Below are 14,853 nucleotides of genomic sequence, written 5' to 3' on the forward strand. Positions count from 1 at the left end.
CGTCCGGGATACGGCACAACGAAGACACAGGCGCAGACGTGCAGCAGGGACCCGTTCCAAGGATTCTTTTTAGATTAAGACTCTGCGTCAACCTTTTTTACTGCCTCTTGTTGATACACATCCCTCGGATTCTTAGTACAATTGAGAAGGATGCTGGCGTCTTGGCATGTGGCCACGTCAGAATAATGCACGTACCCGAACACTAGGGGCTTCTTACAAAGGGCACTGATTAGGCCCGGTTCATACCATAAAGACCAAATACCTTAGGGAGTGTTCGGCGTCGCGAGTTTGGCCCTATATGCATCAGCTCCGAATCATGTCTTTGGTCAAATGTTGGGTTTGCCCGGCTCCTATGTTTTGGTACCTTACGTTCCGCTCTATCGGCTAAGGTAGCACTAGGAGAACTACTGCGACTGTTCCCCGGGTCATCCGGACGAGCACCTCAGTAGAGAAAGCCGAAAACTGACTATCATGATATAGCGTGAGACTGGTCAACCACTCGATGACCTATCGGGATGTTAGAATTCCTTCGCCTTAATGAAGGGCCGTTTCCCGGCTAGGCATGTACGCACCCCGAATTCAGGAGAGTGTGGAGCCACCAGGGGCTATATAGTAGCCCTACCGTCAAACTCCTATGGCTAAGTGAAAGTGTTAAAGCATTATAGTCCGGTTGCCTCGTACGCTGCGCTATCACCTCCTTAATAGGACCAAGACGTTGGGTTAAGTGTGAACACGCGTCTTCTGCGAACACCTCTGCATTATATGCGTGGGGGCTGAAGGCGATGACTGCAATCTTTCAGGTTATACACATGTATACATAAACGGCCGCACAGGAGGCATCATATTACTTTCTGGCAAAAGTACAAACACAACCTTTATGAATTTCATAAAAACATTGTGTTTACAATGGGAATACATGTCACTCAAACATAATATTCTTCGAGCACTGGGCCTCTATCAAACGAGCACCCTCGAGAACCTCTTCGAAATAGTGCTCGGCAGCCACTCGGCCTATGGCCGAACCCTGCGCCGCAACAGTGGTAGCATCCATCTCCGCCCAGTATGCTTTAACACGGGCAAGGGCCATCCGCGAGCCTTCTATGCACGCCGACCTCTTCATCGCATTGATGCGCGACACCGCACCAAGGAACTGCTGCACTAACCTGAAATAGTTGTCCGACTTCGGCTTTTCCGGCCACAGCTGATCCACGACAGACCTCATGGCGAGTCCGGACAACCTATTGAGTTCGGCCCATTCGGCTAGCTGACCAGTCAACGGAAGCGAGCGCTCTGGAACGTTAAATTGCGACCAGAATAGCTTGTCCACTTCACGGTCTGTTTGATCTCGGAAGTATTTGGCCGCATCGACAGCGCTCGCCACCAAGTCCATATATGCGTCTACCGAACTCCACAGCCGATCCAGAGGGGCATACCGCGGATCTCCGAACTTCCTCCGTAGCATCAAGGGCTTCCCAGGCGCAATATCCCCGGCTTCACGCAACTCCTCCTTCTTCTCTCTCATAGCAGAGCGGGTGTCTTTGTTCGCCATCGTGGCCTTTTCAAGGTCCATTGCCTTCGCTCGGTTTTCTTTTTCAAGGAACTGACAACGGTTGGCAGTGTCTTTTAACTTTACAGCCATCTTGGCCATCTTCTCTTTGCTCTCGCAATGCGCGGCCTTCTCAGCTTTCAACTCTTTGGCCGCCTTCAAAGCAGCCGCATTACTAATCCTTGCTTGTTCTTTGGCTCGGGCAAGTTCCGCCCGCAGGGTTTCCACGGTGGCAGCTCCATCTACAGTCACAACATATTAAAGATACTGGCATCATGCTGCTCTTACTATGTGCCATTCACCAGAAAATAGCACTTACTCTGTGCCTCGTCAAGCCTCTTGTTAACAAGCTCGATGTCGGCATCCGCCGCATCCAGTTGCCGCTTCAGTTCGGCAAACTCATGAGTCCGGCTAGCCACCGGAGCTCCCACTACCTGCACATTAAAACGGTATGGTTATTTCCTGGGACTACGATCCTCTGTTTTCCGCCGTTCTCGGCAACAACCAGAGTCTCAGGGGCTACTATCTACACAAGGCACACCTAAAAATGTGTGGTACCATCACAAATGTACATCATTTTACGTACCTCAAAGCCCGTCAGTAGACTCATAAAGGCATCATGCAACCCGCTTTCGGCGGATGAAATACTTTCCATCACCGTACCCATCAATGTATGGTGTTCTTCTGAGATGGCCGCTCGCTCCAACAGCTCTCTCAGTACGTCCGACCGCATACTAGACGGTGCCGGACTCTTCTGTTTGCTCTCTTCGAGAGCCGGACGCTGGGGACTTCGGGTGACTATAGGATTATCTTCTGGCCTCACCGGATCCAGAGAGGCCCACCGTGACGACACTTCAAGGTCACCCGCTTCTTGAGCGGAGGAGTCCAGGGAAGGCGTTTCGCTCTCCATCATCTCCGGAAGAAGATCCCCCGAAGACGAGCTTTGCTGAGAAGGGCTAAGATCCGAACTGCAAGATAAATACTTCGGTTATGTTCCTCAGAGGTAAGGTAATATATCTTCGCTATTAAAGTACTTTTTAATTACTTACAGCTCGTTAGAGGGCTGATCCCCGCGCGGACTTTGTGCGGCAAGAGCACCCTCCAAGGCAGGACCCTATGGTGGAGATTTCTTCTCCCGCTTGGAAACCTTGGTTTCCGGATCTTCAAAGGTTGTCCTCTTCCTTCTCCGGGGTGAGAGAATGTCAGATTCCTTCCCTCAGTTATCCTCCCTCACGGAGGCGCTCGTTCCCTCGGTCGGAATAGGTAGCGGTGGAGGCTCGCTTTCACCCTAATTATTCCCCCCTTTGTCTTCCTTTGAGGGCTCCGGGCAAGGTGCTAGCTCGAGCATCTTTTCCACTACCGGATTTTCCAAACCCTCAGGAAGGGGGGCCGAACACCAAATTATCTTCGCCTTTGTTATCCAGTCCTGGTCAAATAGCGATTTCTCAGAATAACGTCATGATAAATGAAAGACGTTGTGTTCGGCTAGAGGATAACTTACTTGGTCGGCGGTGTGGTTGCTGCTCAGGCCCACGTCCTCGGTAGTATCCGGACACTCTATCTGGGGTACGAAGAATGATCTATACATCTCCTTGTGCGTCAGGCCGAGGAAATTCTGAATAGCGCACGGTCCTTCTGGGTTGAACTCCCACATGCGAAGAGGACGGCGTTTGCATGGCTGGATTCATCGAACCAGCATGACTTGCATTACCATAATCAAACTGAAATCTCCTTCGAAGAGATTTTGAATGTGGCTTTGCAGTATAGGCACGTCCTTGGCGGGACCCCAGCCTAGCCCTCTGCTAATCCATGACATCAGTTGTGGTGGAGGGCCTGAGCGGAAAGCAGGGGCAGCCGCCCACTTGGCGCTTCTGGGAGCTGTGATGTAAAACCACTCCCGTTGCCATAATCCGGACACCTCTGGAATATAACCCTTTGGCCATGGAGCTCCGGTGATCCTGCTTATTAATGCGCCTCCGCACGCTACATGCTGCCCCTCGACCATCTTCGGCTTCATGTCAAAGGTCTTGAGCCATAGGCCGAAGTGATGGGTAATGTGGAGGAAAGCCTCACACACAACATAAATGATGAGATGTGGAGAAAGGAGTCTGGGGCTAGATCGTGGAAATCTAGCCCATAATAAAACATCAGCCCTCTAACGAAGGGATCCAGAGTGAGGCCTAGACCTCGAAGGAAGTGGGAGATGAACACGATGTGTTCGTTGGGTTCAGGAGTAGGGACAACCTACCCTCGGGCAGGCAGCCGATGCGAAACCTCGGCGGTCAGGTATCTGGCCTCCCTCAACTTCTTGATATCTTCTTCTGTAACGGAGGAGGGCATCCACCGGCCTTGAAGGCTAGATCCGGACATGATTGAAGGTCCGGAGCACCTGACCTGGGCTTTGGGTGTTAGAACTCGAGGCGGGGGAAGGATTCGATTGAGCACGGGAGGGAAAGAGTAAAAGCCTTGTCCCTTTATAAAGTGGGTGAATATCAAGCGTCCTCTCCGTAGCCGTTTGGGACTTGCCTATAATCTAGGAGTCCTAGATATGGTTGGGTTACCCATGACCGTATTGATGAGAATCCCGTAATTAGGGGAACACGATCTCTGCTTTGACAAGACGTGCCAAAAAACTGCCTCGTGTTATGTGTGGAGCTGGTTGAAGAAAAACGGTTCAAATAATTACCGGGCCATGGCAAAATGTCGTGTTGCCAAAACGTGTCAGCAGATTAGATTTGTGGAAATGTTATTCTCTCTACGGTGGTATGTGGAAACTTATTTTGCAGGGTTGGACACTATCCTTGTATTCAAATTCTTCCGTGATGTATTCGGAGGAGGAACCCGCCTTGCAATGCCGAAGACAATACTGCGCGCCGGACTCACCGTCATTGAAGCCTGGTTCAAGGGCTACTGAGGGAGTCCTGGATTAGGGGGTCTCCGGATAGCCGGACTATATTCTTTGGCCGGACTGTTAGACTATGAAGATACAGGATTGAAGACTTCGTCTCGTGTCCGGATGGGACTCTACTTGGCGTGGAAGGAAAGCTAGGCAATACGGATATGCATATCTCCTCCTTTGTAACCGACCTTGTGTAACCCTAGCCCTCTCCGGTGTCTATATAAACCAGAGGGTTTTAGTCCGTAGGACAACATACAATCATACCATAGGCTAGCTTCTAGGGTTTAGCCTCTCTCTGATCTCGTGGTAGATCTACTCTTGTACTACCCATATCATCAATATTAATCAAGCAGGACATAGGGTATTACCTCCATCGAGAGGGCCCGAACCTGGGTAAAACTTCGTGTCCCCTGCCTCCTGTTACCATCCGCCTAGATGCACAGTTCGGGACCCCCTACCCGAGATCCGCCGGTTTTGACACTGACACCCTCCCTTGCACTGCAGAAATCAATCGAACAACACATCAATCAAGAAACCTGCACCTTGCTCAATCAGCCGAACGGTCGAGGTGTATTCGAACCTCATACACTGGAGGCGTCAAGGGGCGGAGGCACAAGGGGCAGTGGAGCACGGTGAGGTCCATCGAGACCTTAGAGAGCTCCATCGTCGGGTCCTATCCGGTCTGCATGATCTCGCCCTCCTCGTGCACAACCATCTCTCGACTTGGGCCGGGGTATTACAAAGCTTTACCGTCACATATTTTATACTACTTCAAGGTGCATTAAATCAACACATGCAGGTATCAAAAGGAGAGTCACGGCATGCGTGCATGCGTTGTGATTGATGCATCGGTAAACACAAATTATTGAAATATATCGAGTGCAGTGCTTTGATGTGTCGCGTCAACTCGTACATCAACGAGAAGTTTGATTATCCTCTCCCTCGCGCACTTAACTGCACCTGCCTTTGGCTGTATGACAGGTTGGCCACACACCTGTCGGGCCCACCTGTCATACACGCAAAGGCAGGAGCTTCCCTCCCTCGCCCATGAGCATGGTGGCTGGCAAGACTAGGAGAAGCTTTCGCTACACGCTCTCCCTCCCGCACGAGGTGGACATGCAGCAGTTCAATCGGTGTCAGATGGCCAGAAGCGTACTATAGTACTCCTCCAGTGCAGTAGTACTCCATCATTGTTCGACTTCCCGAAGAGGTGGAGAGCCAAGCACAGCTCGGACGCTCGTGCGGCAGTTTCATGTGTAGAGTAGTCTAGGATAGCGTGTACCATGCCTGTAAGCTTAAAATCGTTGGGGTCGGCTCCATGCTATGTGGCCGTCTTGAAGTTTTTTTTAAAATTTAAAATAGTCTTTTGGCCCTACCTGACACCCTGGTGATTGTAGTTTGCACGCTCATATGGTCAAGACAGGAATATATATTTTAATTTGTTTTTTTCGAAAAGGGGGGACTCCCCGGCCTCTACATCAGAACGTTGCATACGGCCACATATATTTTAATTTGTGGTGGGTAAATGTTAGAGGTTGCAGCAAATATGTTGTACACTGCGGGTCTTTCAGCCAAGTTTAGAGGCAAGCATGTGGGGCCAGTGCTATGATGTGTCGCGTTAACTCGTACAACGAGGAGAAGCTTGATTATACTACACGCCTTCTCCCTCACCCATGCGCGCGGTTGCTCGCAAACGAGGACAGGCTTTTTATTAGTAGTACTTCTACAACAAGCTATCCGTCCCGCTCGCGGTGGATGGACATGCAACAGTGGATTCGACACTATAGAAGCAGTAGTAGTAACATCATTGTTCGTATTCTCAAAGAGGCGAAGAGCCAAGCGCAAACCGAACGTTGCAGTTGCGAACATTGGAGCACGCATATAGCCAGGCTCTTGCATGAGACAAAATTGCTATGTGAGCCCACTATTGTACTAGTACGTACAACTACTTGCTAGTATAGCCCCACCACTCCAGTCCATCTACTCCAAAGTCTCTGCGCAACACTGCTCACTCCAATCCAAGACCATGTGACCAGAAGCCACAAGCACCTATGGAGGCGATGGACGCGAGCGGCAGTTGGCTGTGCCAAATCATGCAAGGCGCCGGCCTGCGGCCCCGCACTGTGCAGCGTTTCCAGACAGTGCTGGCGACTGCAGGCAACATTCACGCGGTCATCGCCGCCGAGGGAGGAAACCCACAGCTGCCGGTGGGGCCCGATCCTCTGCCCGTGCCGTTCTCTCCGACACAGCGCCGGCTCGGGAGGTCCTCTGACCCTTCCTCCTCCCTACCGTATTGTCCGCAGATCCGACCTGCCGCTGCCGACATCTTGGCGACCCTCAGGTATAAGTTCTTCGAAAGCGGCCTTGCTCTACTGCCCCAGCTCCCCACGTGTTTGCATGTGCATCTTTTTCTACTCCCATCAGCTCTTCCAAAGCCACCTAAATTTTTAGTATTATTAGAGGTAAAGCTACTTCATGCATTCGAATCTAGGGCTTTGTTCAAACAACGAAGAAAGGGGGAAAGTTGTAGCATGAATCTAGGACTTGATTCAAAGAGGAAATAATATGGTGAAAGTAGTAGAGACCGGATACCCAACCGGTCTCTTGGTTGAAAAGGGAAATAATGGGAAAACGCAGTACAAACTAGATAAGGAACAGATCTATTATTGGTTGAAAAAAGGATAGAAAGTGGCGGCTGGTGGACAAGTCAACAGAGTATGTCCAGGATTAGATTTGCTGCCATCACATAGTAAAAGGTCTCCAGGATTAGATTTGCTGCCCTCACATAGTAAAAGGTCTCAAGATTAGATTTGCTGCCCTCACATAGTAAAAGGTATCAGGATTAGATTTGCTACCCTCACATAGTAAAAGGTCTCCAGGATTAGATTTGCTGCCCTCACATAGTAAAAGGTCTCCAGGATTAGATGTGCTCCCCTCACATAGTAAAAGGTCTCCAGGATTAGATTTGCTGCCCTCACATAGTACAAGGTCTCCAGGATTAGGTTTGCTGCCCTCACATAGCATGAACAAACTCGGCATCACCACTTTATGACTCCTTGTAGGTACATTGTGCTGATGCGTCCAGTGTCGCATGTCCTTATACCAACCTTTTGCTGTTGTTAATGTAAGGGCGCATGTAAAATGAAGCGATCACACTGTTACCTTAGGGACATGTCTAACCAGTGTTATTGTTAATCTAATGCCTCTAGTGATAAAATGCAATTAAACTGTGTTACAAATGGCACTCCTGCTATTTTCCCCAGTATGATAAGTAAGTTGCTCCTTTATGCTGCTGAGTGTCCTGGTGTCCCCACGGTCCCATGCCCTTAAACCAACTCTTTAGCTGCTGTTGATTTACTGTGTCTGGTAAACAAGAAATGCCACCATTAAAGTAATCCCATATTTGAGGAATCTCATTGTTGATCGTAATGCTTCTGGTAACATGAAGCATTGCTGACGTTTTAAAATTTCTATTGTCCTTGCGTGATTGCCATGAACATAATTAAGATGCTTCTTTTCATTTTGTATATGTTTCGTATATTCTTATTGACCAACAACTGTTTACTCTATATTTTTGTGTAGATAGGGATATCCATTTCACCTTGTTGCAATTGTGACCTTTTGGTGAACTGCACAAAACACTTTTTTTGGAATGAGTGTCTTGTGCACTTCAACTAAAATGTCACGTGGGCAACATCTCTCAATTTTGGTGGAACTGCACAAAATGATGATTGGAGTTTCCAAAATCTCCGTCAAGTTCTACTGGTAATCTCGTGCAACATTTTATTAGCCTTTACTAGATGGAGCCGTCACTGTCACCACAATTGCACTTTATTTTAGTGGAACTGCACAAAAGGATAAGAAAATTATAGTTGCACCTTACATGAGCCGGACAGCCAACCTTAATGTTCCTCAATTTTAGTGCAACTACTAAAGAAGAACCTGACAGCTCACAAGAGCAAGTACTTCTTGCTAGCTGAATGATGCAATCTTTGCTTCATTTCAAGTGAACTGCAGAAAAAGGCGCATGAAATGAATCATAGAACTCCAGGCAGACCTCATCCAAGTAGAGCTGGAGGTTGAGTTCAAGGAGGCCGCTATTAAAGCGAAATCATGCTCTCCTGTCTCCTTGTTTGTGTTGTGCAAACATGTTGCACAAACAGGAATACTCAACTATAGATGTTGTGACGGTCAAGAGCATTCGCCAAGTTCTTCGATTGTATGACATGGCTAGCCAAGATGGATTTAATCCCGATATTCACTTTATCAAAAGGCTCTAATGGGTTGGTTCTGAATCTTGCAAGCTGGGAATCAGTGAGATGTGTAGGCATCTTTGTTGTACTCATTATTTGAATCTTATTTGTTGGTTCTGAATCTTGCAAGCTGGGAATCAATGAGATGTGTAGGCATCTTTGTTGTACTTATTATTTGGATCTTATTTGTTGGTTCTGAATCTTGCAAGCTGGGAATCAGTGAGATGTGTAGGCATCTTTGTTCTACTTATTATTTGGATCTTATTTGTTGGTTCTGAATCTTGCAAGCTGGGAAACACGGCATGATGATGCAAAGGACAACAACCATAACAAACAGTTCAAAGTTGGTAGTATTATCTTTGTGAAAGTGCGACAAATGTGCTGATCGTGTGCATCCTGAGAATAATAATTCTAATTGTTGTGCATGTTGATCATGTGGCACTGATAGAACGAGCGAATGCATTACTTGTTTTAAGTATAAATTTCTATTAAAGCTAATTAAATTTAAGTAAAGTGACCACTAACTCTTGTTATTACAGTACCAATACAGACCCGCTCGTGAACCGACGTGTGGCCGAGGGTGCATCTTCTGCCGGGCGTGCAGCGGACGAGGGAGGGGTAATAACTGTTGTCGCCTATACACACTCAGCTTACTGTTGAATCCAGTTCCCCAAGAGCTAAAAAATGAATTGCTGTCGCCGCCTACACACTCGTTCACTCGAAGAGACTCCAATGGCGATCCGAGGGGTGAGCCTGCTGGATATGGACTTCAGCAAGGAGTTCCCCTTTGAGTTCGCTGATCAGTCCTATGGTTGCACCAAGTTGAATGTGATGTACACCAACGATACGGACTCGGTGAAGCTCTGCCTCGCCTCAGTCCTATGGCTGCACCAGGTTCTGGAGCATTCGCCCGTTTCATCGGCAGCGCCGACTGCACCTTCGCTACGGTGGAGAGAAGGAAGAACGCGACGATTCGGCCATATGGTGCAACAAGCTTGTCGACATCCAGAAGCAATACAAGATCATCAGCAACGGGCAGGAGAAGGACTCCGTGGTTGACCTCGCTGATACCATCATCGACCCCTGATACACCAACATGAAAGAAGACGACCTGAACACGTGGGAGGTACCTCTGAATCTAGCGTACATAACCTACGCGGCCAAGTACGCATACACATGCTACGACATGTACAGGCAGATCTTGGACATGAGGGCGTGTCTGCTTCCCATAAGCGACGAGTACACGGACAGCCGCAGCGTCATGATCAAGCATGCCAGGAAGGTCTAGATGTTGTACTTTATCTGTTGATAAGCACCTTCATTATCTGAGTGTTTCATGCATTAGCCTATGTGTCATAATTATCTGTTTTGTCTGAAATATTTCTTTTAAGAACCCATTAACCTGATTGCTTTTTTAGTGGCTATTTGCTTATGTATGTAAACTAGTTCACTTGTCCGTAAAAAAAACTAGTTCACTCGGCTGCCGTGCTTTGAATCTCCTTCCTCCCAACATATTCCCCTCATCAGGTGGACCTAGCAGGTCTCTGAATTTTCTCCCATTTTCTTTTTCGATGTAAACTGAGTTTTCTCCCAGTACTTTCCCCTAGAACCAACTCAACTGTCCCACGTCTAGCCTAAAAAATAATAATACCCCATGTACTATTAACTCATCAAATTAAAATGGTATTTTATTTCATAAGTTGAAAGTTCTTACAAAATAATAATAATAATTGTTTATATATAACTTGGCAAGTTAACTCCTAGTGATTGCGTACATAAGCTTGCAAAGATTTTACTGACGTGCAATCATGTGTTTATGTTTTTATAACATTTCTCCGTCTAGCCCAACATGATATTTTCACCCAGCCCAGCAAGTCCGCGGATTTCGAGAAAAATGCAAATGGAATTTAAACGGGCTGCATAGATGCTACATCATTGTTTCACCCAGCCCACCAAATGGACTAAAGAAACAAATGGACTGGCTGACATGTGGGCGAGTAGGTCGAAGCCTAAGAAGGCGTTGGATTTACATCCAACGGCCGACATTCTTCTTCAATCTCTCGTCTTCTTGCTCCAGCCGCCCAAAGCAGCGCCGGTCGTGCCGCGTGCTCCTGCCTCTCATGGCCGGCTGTGATGCCGCGGAGGCCTCACCGCCCCTACTACTCCCACCGCTGGCCCAGGGTATCCCTCTACTCACCCACACCCCCTGTTATTCTGCGGCGACGGTAGCCTCATGCCGCAACCGAATCAGTGAACCCTCGTACTCCTCTCCACGTGGGCATTCACTACCGCGTCTTCCCCGGCTCCGCGTCGTCCCCTTCCATCAGACTTCCATCGGAAGAGTACTGTACATGGAGAGGCTGACAGCTGGGTCCATGACCACAGCCTAGTTTTTTTTGTGATTTTCCAAGTAAGTATCTTTGTCAGGCCTGTTGGGCTGCAAATCTTTCAAGATGAGGGGAGCTTCATTCGGCTGGCCGAGAAAATGGCATATCAGTAATGAGAAATGGGCTGTACATTTTTAAAACATATCAAACCGGCAATTAGTTTCAAATATTTTTTTTTCATTTTGAGATTTTAAATTACATCAATTTTTATGCGTGGAGAATTTGTTGGGTTTCATATTTATATACATTTATTTTAAAATCAGTTTGAATGTGAGTCGAAATTTCGGGATTAAAAACAGTTCGGACCGCACCGAAATATGCAAAATTTCATATAATTTTGTAACCGTGGCCACAATATGGGTTGTAATGCTAACAAAAAGAATATGGGCTCCAAAACAACCTTAAGAATTAGCAAATGGGCTGTAAATTATTAGAAATAATGGCAGATGGGCTATATGATGTTTTCCACAGATTTGAGGCTTTCATAAAAAAAGGTTGACGCACAAGCAGTGACTGTTGGATATCCATCGAATGGCCGTCGTGCTTCTTCAATCTCTGCTCTTCCTACTCCAGCCGCTCAAACAAGCGCCGGCGCGACTGCCTGCTCCCTCCTCCCCGCGGCCGGCTGTGCTGCCGCGCAGGCCTCACCGCCCCACCGTACTCCCATCGCTGGCCTAGCCATCCCTCTACTCACCCACACCTGCTGTTATTCTCCGGCGATGGCAGACGAACCAGTAAACCCTCGTACAGTCATACTCCCCTCCACGTCGGAAACAACTGCCGAGTCTTCCCTGCCTCCGTGTCATCCCCTTCCTAGGCCTCGCCGTCGTCCACCGCCTGGTGCTCTCGGCGCGGCCTGGTCAACGTGGTCAACGACCGACATGCATCTGAAGTGGACTGTACGTGGAGAGGCCGATAGCTGGGTCCATGGCCGCACGCAAGGAAATGCCTCCTTATTACGCGCAAAATAATGATTCCTCCACCTGATATCAGGGAACCACCGAAAGGGCCTCTGTATTTCGCGAAAAAACGTTACCGCCGCTGATAGCTCAGACCCACCAGCTATATCTTCGCACGCAAGGAAGTGCCTCCTTATTACGCACAAAAAAAATGAATACTCCCCCTATTAGCTGGGACCCAGTATAGTGGCAGGCTGACTTGTGGGCCTACTAAGTTGACGGGGATGGAGGGCTTTGTCAACTTAGTCAATATGCCCGATTCTAGCTCTAGTGACCGTACGATGTCCATCCAACGGCCGTAGTGCTTCTTCAACCTCTAGTCTTCTTGCTCCAGCCGCCCAAACCAGCGCCGGTCATGCCTCGTGCTCCTACCTCCCGTGGCCGGCTGCGATGCGGCAGAGGCCTCACCGCCCCCTACTACTCCCACCGCTGGCCAGGCCATCCCTATACTCACCCACACCTCTTGTTATTCTGCGGCGACGGCAGCCTCACACCGCAGCGAACCAGTGAACCCTCGTACTCCTCTATGTGTGGGCATCCACTGCCACGTCTTCCCCGGCTCCGCGTCGTCCCCTTCCTAGGCCTTGCCGTCGTCCACCGCCCTGGTGCTCTCGGCGCGGCGTGGTCAACGTGGTCAAGGAATGGCTTCCATCGGACGTGGACTGTATGTGGAGAGGCTGACAGCTGGTTCCACGGCCGTAGCAAGGAAGTGCCTCCTTATTACGTGCAAAATAATTATTCCTCCACCTGACAGCGGGGACCCACCGGACAGGCCACTGTATTTCACGAAAAAAACGTTTGCCCCTGACTGCTGGGACCCACCAACTACATCTTCACACGCAAGGAAGTGCGTCCGGGCAAAAAAAACGATTCGCCCCCCTGACTGCTGGGACCCACCAGCTACATCTTCGCAGGCAAGGAAGTGCCTGATAGTCGGGACCCACCTGGTCGAAGCGTACGTAGCATTGTCATTCTGGTCGCGAACGTGTACGTACATATATACTGGTGGATGTAGAGGCGTGCACGTGTCGTAGTAGAGGCGCGTACGTGTCGTAGTAGAGGCACGCACGTAGCATGTACACGTACGTACAGCGGCTAGGGTGCAAGAAAGAAAATACGGCCACGTATGTGTACATACGGGCAAGGTCTCGAACGCCTACTCGCGCATACGTACGGCCAGGGCTCGTGTACATGGCTGGGTCTGAACGGAGAAACAACGTCGTCGTGGTGTTCATGGGGAGGCAACGGAATGCGTCGTGTTCATGGGGAGGCAAAAGAATGCGTCGTGTTCATCGACAGGCAACGGAACGCGTGGGAGCCAACCGGCTGGGTCGGAACGGAATGCATGGTTGTGTTCATCGGGATGGCTTGGACGGAACAGGCGATGGAAACGAGGCCTGGCGTACTGCACAACGGAGGAAACGGACCTCCTACGTTTGGAACGGGGTCCTGTTGATCGGGAGGGGTCTGGCGTACCGCAAAACGGAGGAAACGGACCTCCTACGGTCGAAACGGGGGTCCTGTTGATCGGGAGGGGTGTGGCGTACCGCAAAACGGACAAAACAGAGCTCATACGGTCAAAACGGGGGTCCTGTTGATCGGGAGGGGTGTGGCGTACCGCAAAACGGACGAAACGGACTTGTGTTGGAGCGCTACGGTCGAAACGGGGGTCCTGTTCATCGAGAGGGGTGTGGCGTACCGCAAAACGGGACTCCACGGGATACTGTTCATCTCCACTGTCGACCTCCTCCAGCCTCCATGGGCTACCTTCGACCTCCTCCAGCCTCCACGGGCTCCTGTTCATCCAGCCTCCACCGCGCGCTACTCCACCGGCTACTGTTCAACCACCCCTCCACGGGCACCCCTCCATCGACTACTGTTCATCCAGCCCTCCACACCACGGGGTCCTATTCAACCACCCCTCCACCGTCTACTATTCATCCAGCCCTCCACCACACCACGGGGTCCTGTTCATCCAGAGGCAATGCCACCGCTCACTATTCATCCAAACCCCCCGCAACGCTCACTGTTCATCCCAGACGCAGCATTGATCGGCTTCAGTTAGCAGCAGCAGCGAAGGAATTGCTCGATCGGGTTCAGTTAACAGCCATCGTTCGATCGCTCGGGTTCAGTAACGCGTAGCCTGGAGTGCAATCGCTCGGGTTCAGTTAGAGCCCAACGCCTCGCTCGGGTTCAGTTAGAGCCAACTCCTCGCATACACGCACGTACGTGTACGAGAGAAACGCGCATCGCTTGGCCCCCGACCTCCCACCGTAACCGGGAACTCCCTGAAATTTTCCTCCCCCTCGCTTCTACCACGTTTTTTTTCCGTCATGGACGGCCCAAAGAATGTCATCCAGCTGCGTCTCCGGCCCGCCCAAGATTGATAAACATTAGGTCATCCACTTGAGGGAAATTTGCTACTATCCTACAAACCTCTGCATTTGGAGGCTAAACAACGTCTACAAGAAGAAGGTTGTGTATTAGACATCAAGCTCTATTCTGGCACCGTTGCCGGGGAGGTGAGTGCTTGAAGGTATATCTTTAGATCTTGCAATCGAATCTTTTAGTTTCTTGTTTTATCACTAGTTTAGTCTATAAAAGAAAACTACAAAAAATGGAATTAAGGGTGCCTCATATGCTTCATCTTTTTAATATCTTTCATGAAAATGATGGGAGGCAAAATTGTGCTCAAGTACTAGAAGAAGAATTACATAGAATGCTTGGCATAAAATACTTGAATGATGAGCATGATTGCAATGTTGTTAGTATGAATTCTTTGAATACCCATGATGCTAATGATATGCAA

Source organism: Triticum urartu, chromosome 7A (genome assembly GCF_056163025.1).
Source record: "Triticum urartu cultivar PI428250 chromosome 7A, HENAU_Tu73, whole genome shotgun sequence".
Lineage (NCBI taxonomy): Eukaryota > Viridiplantae > Streptophyta > Magnoliopsida > Poales > Poaceae > Triticum > Triticum urartu.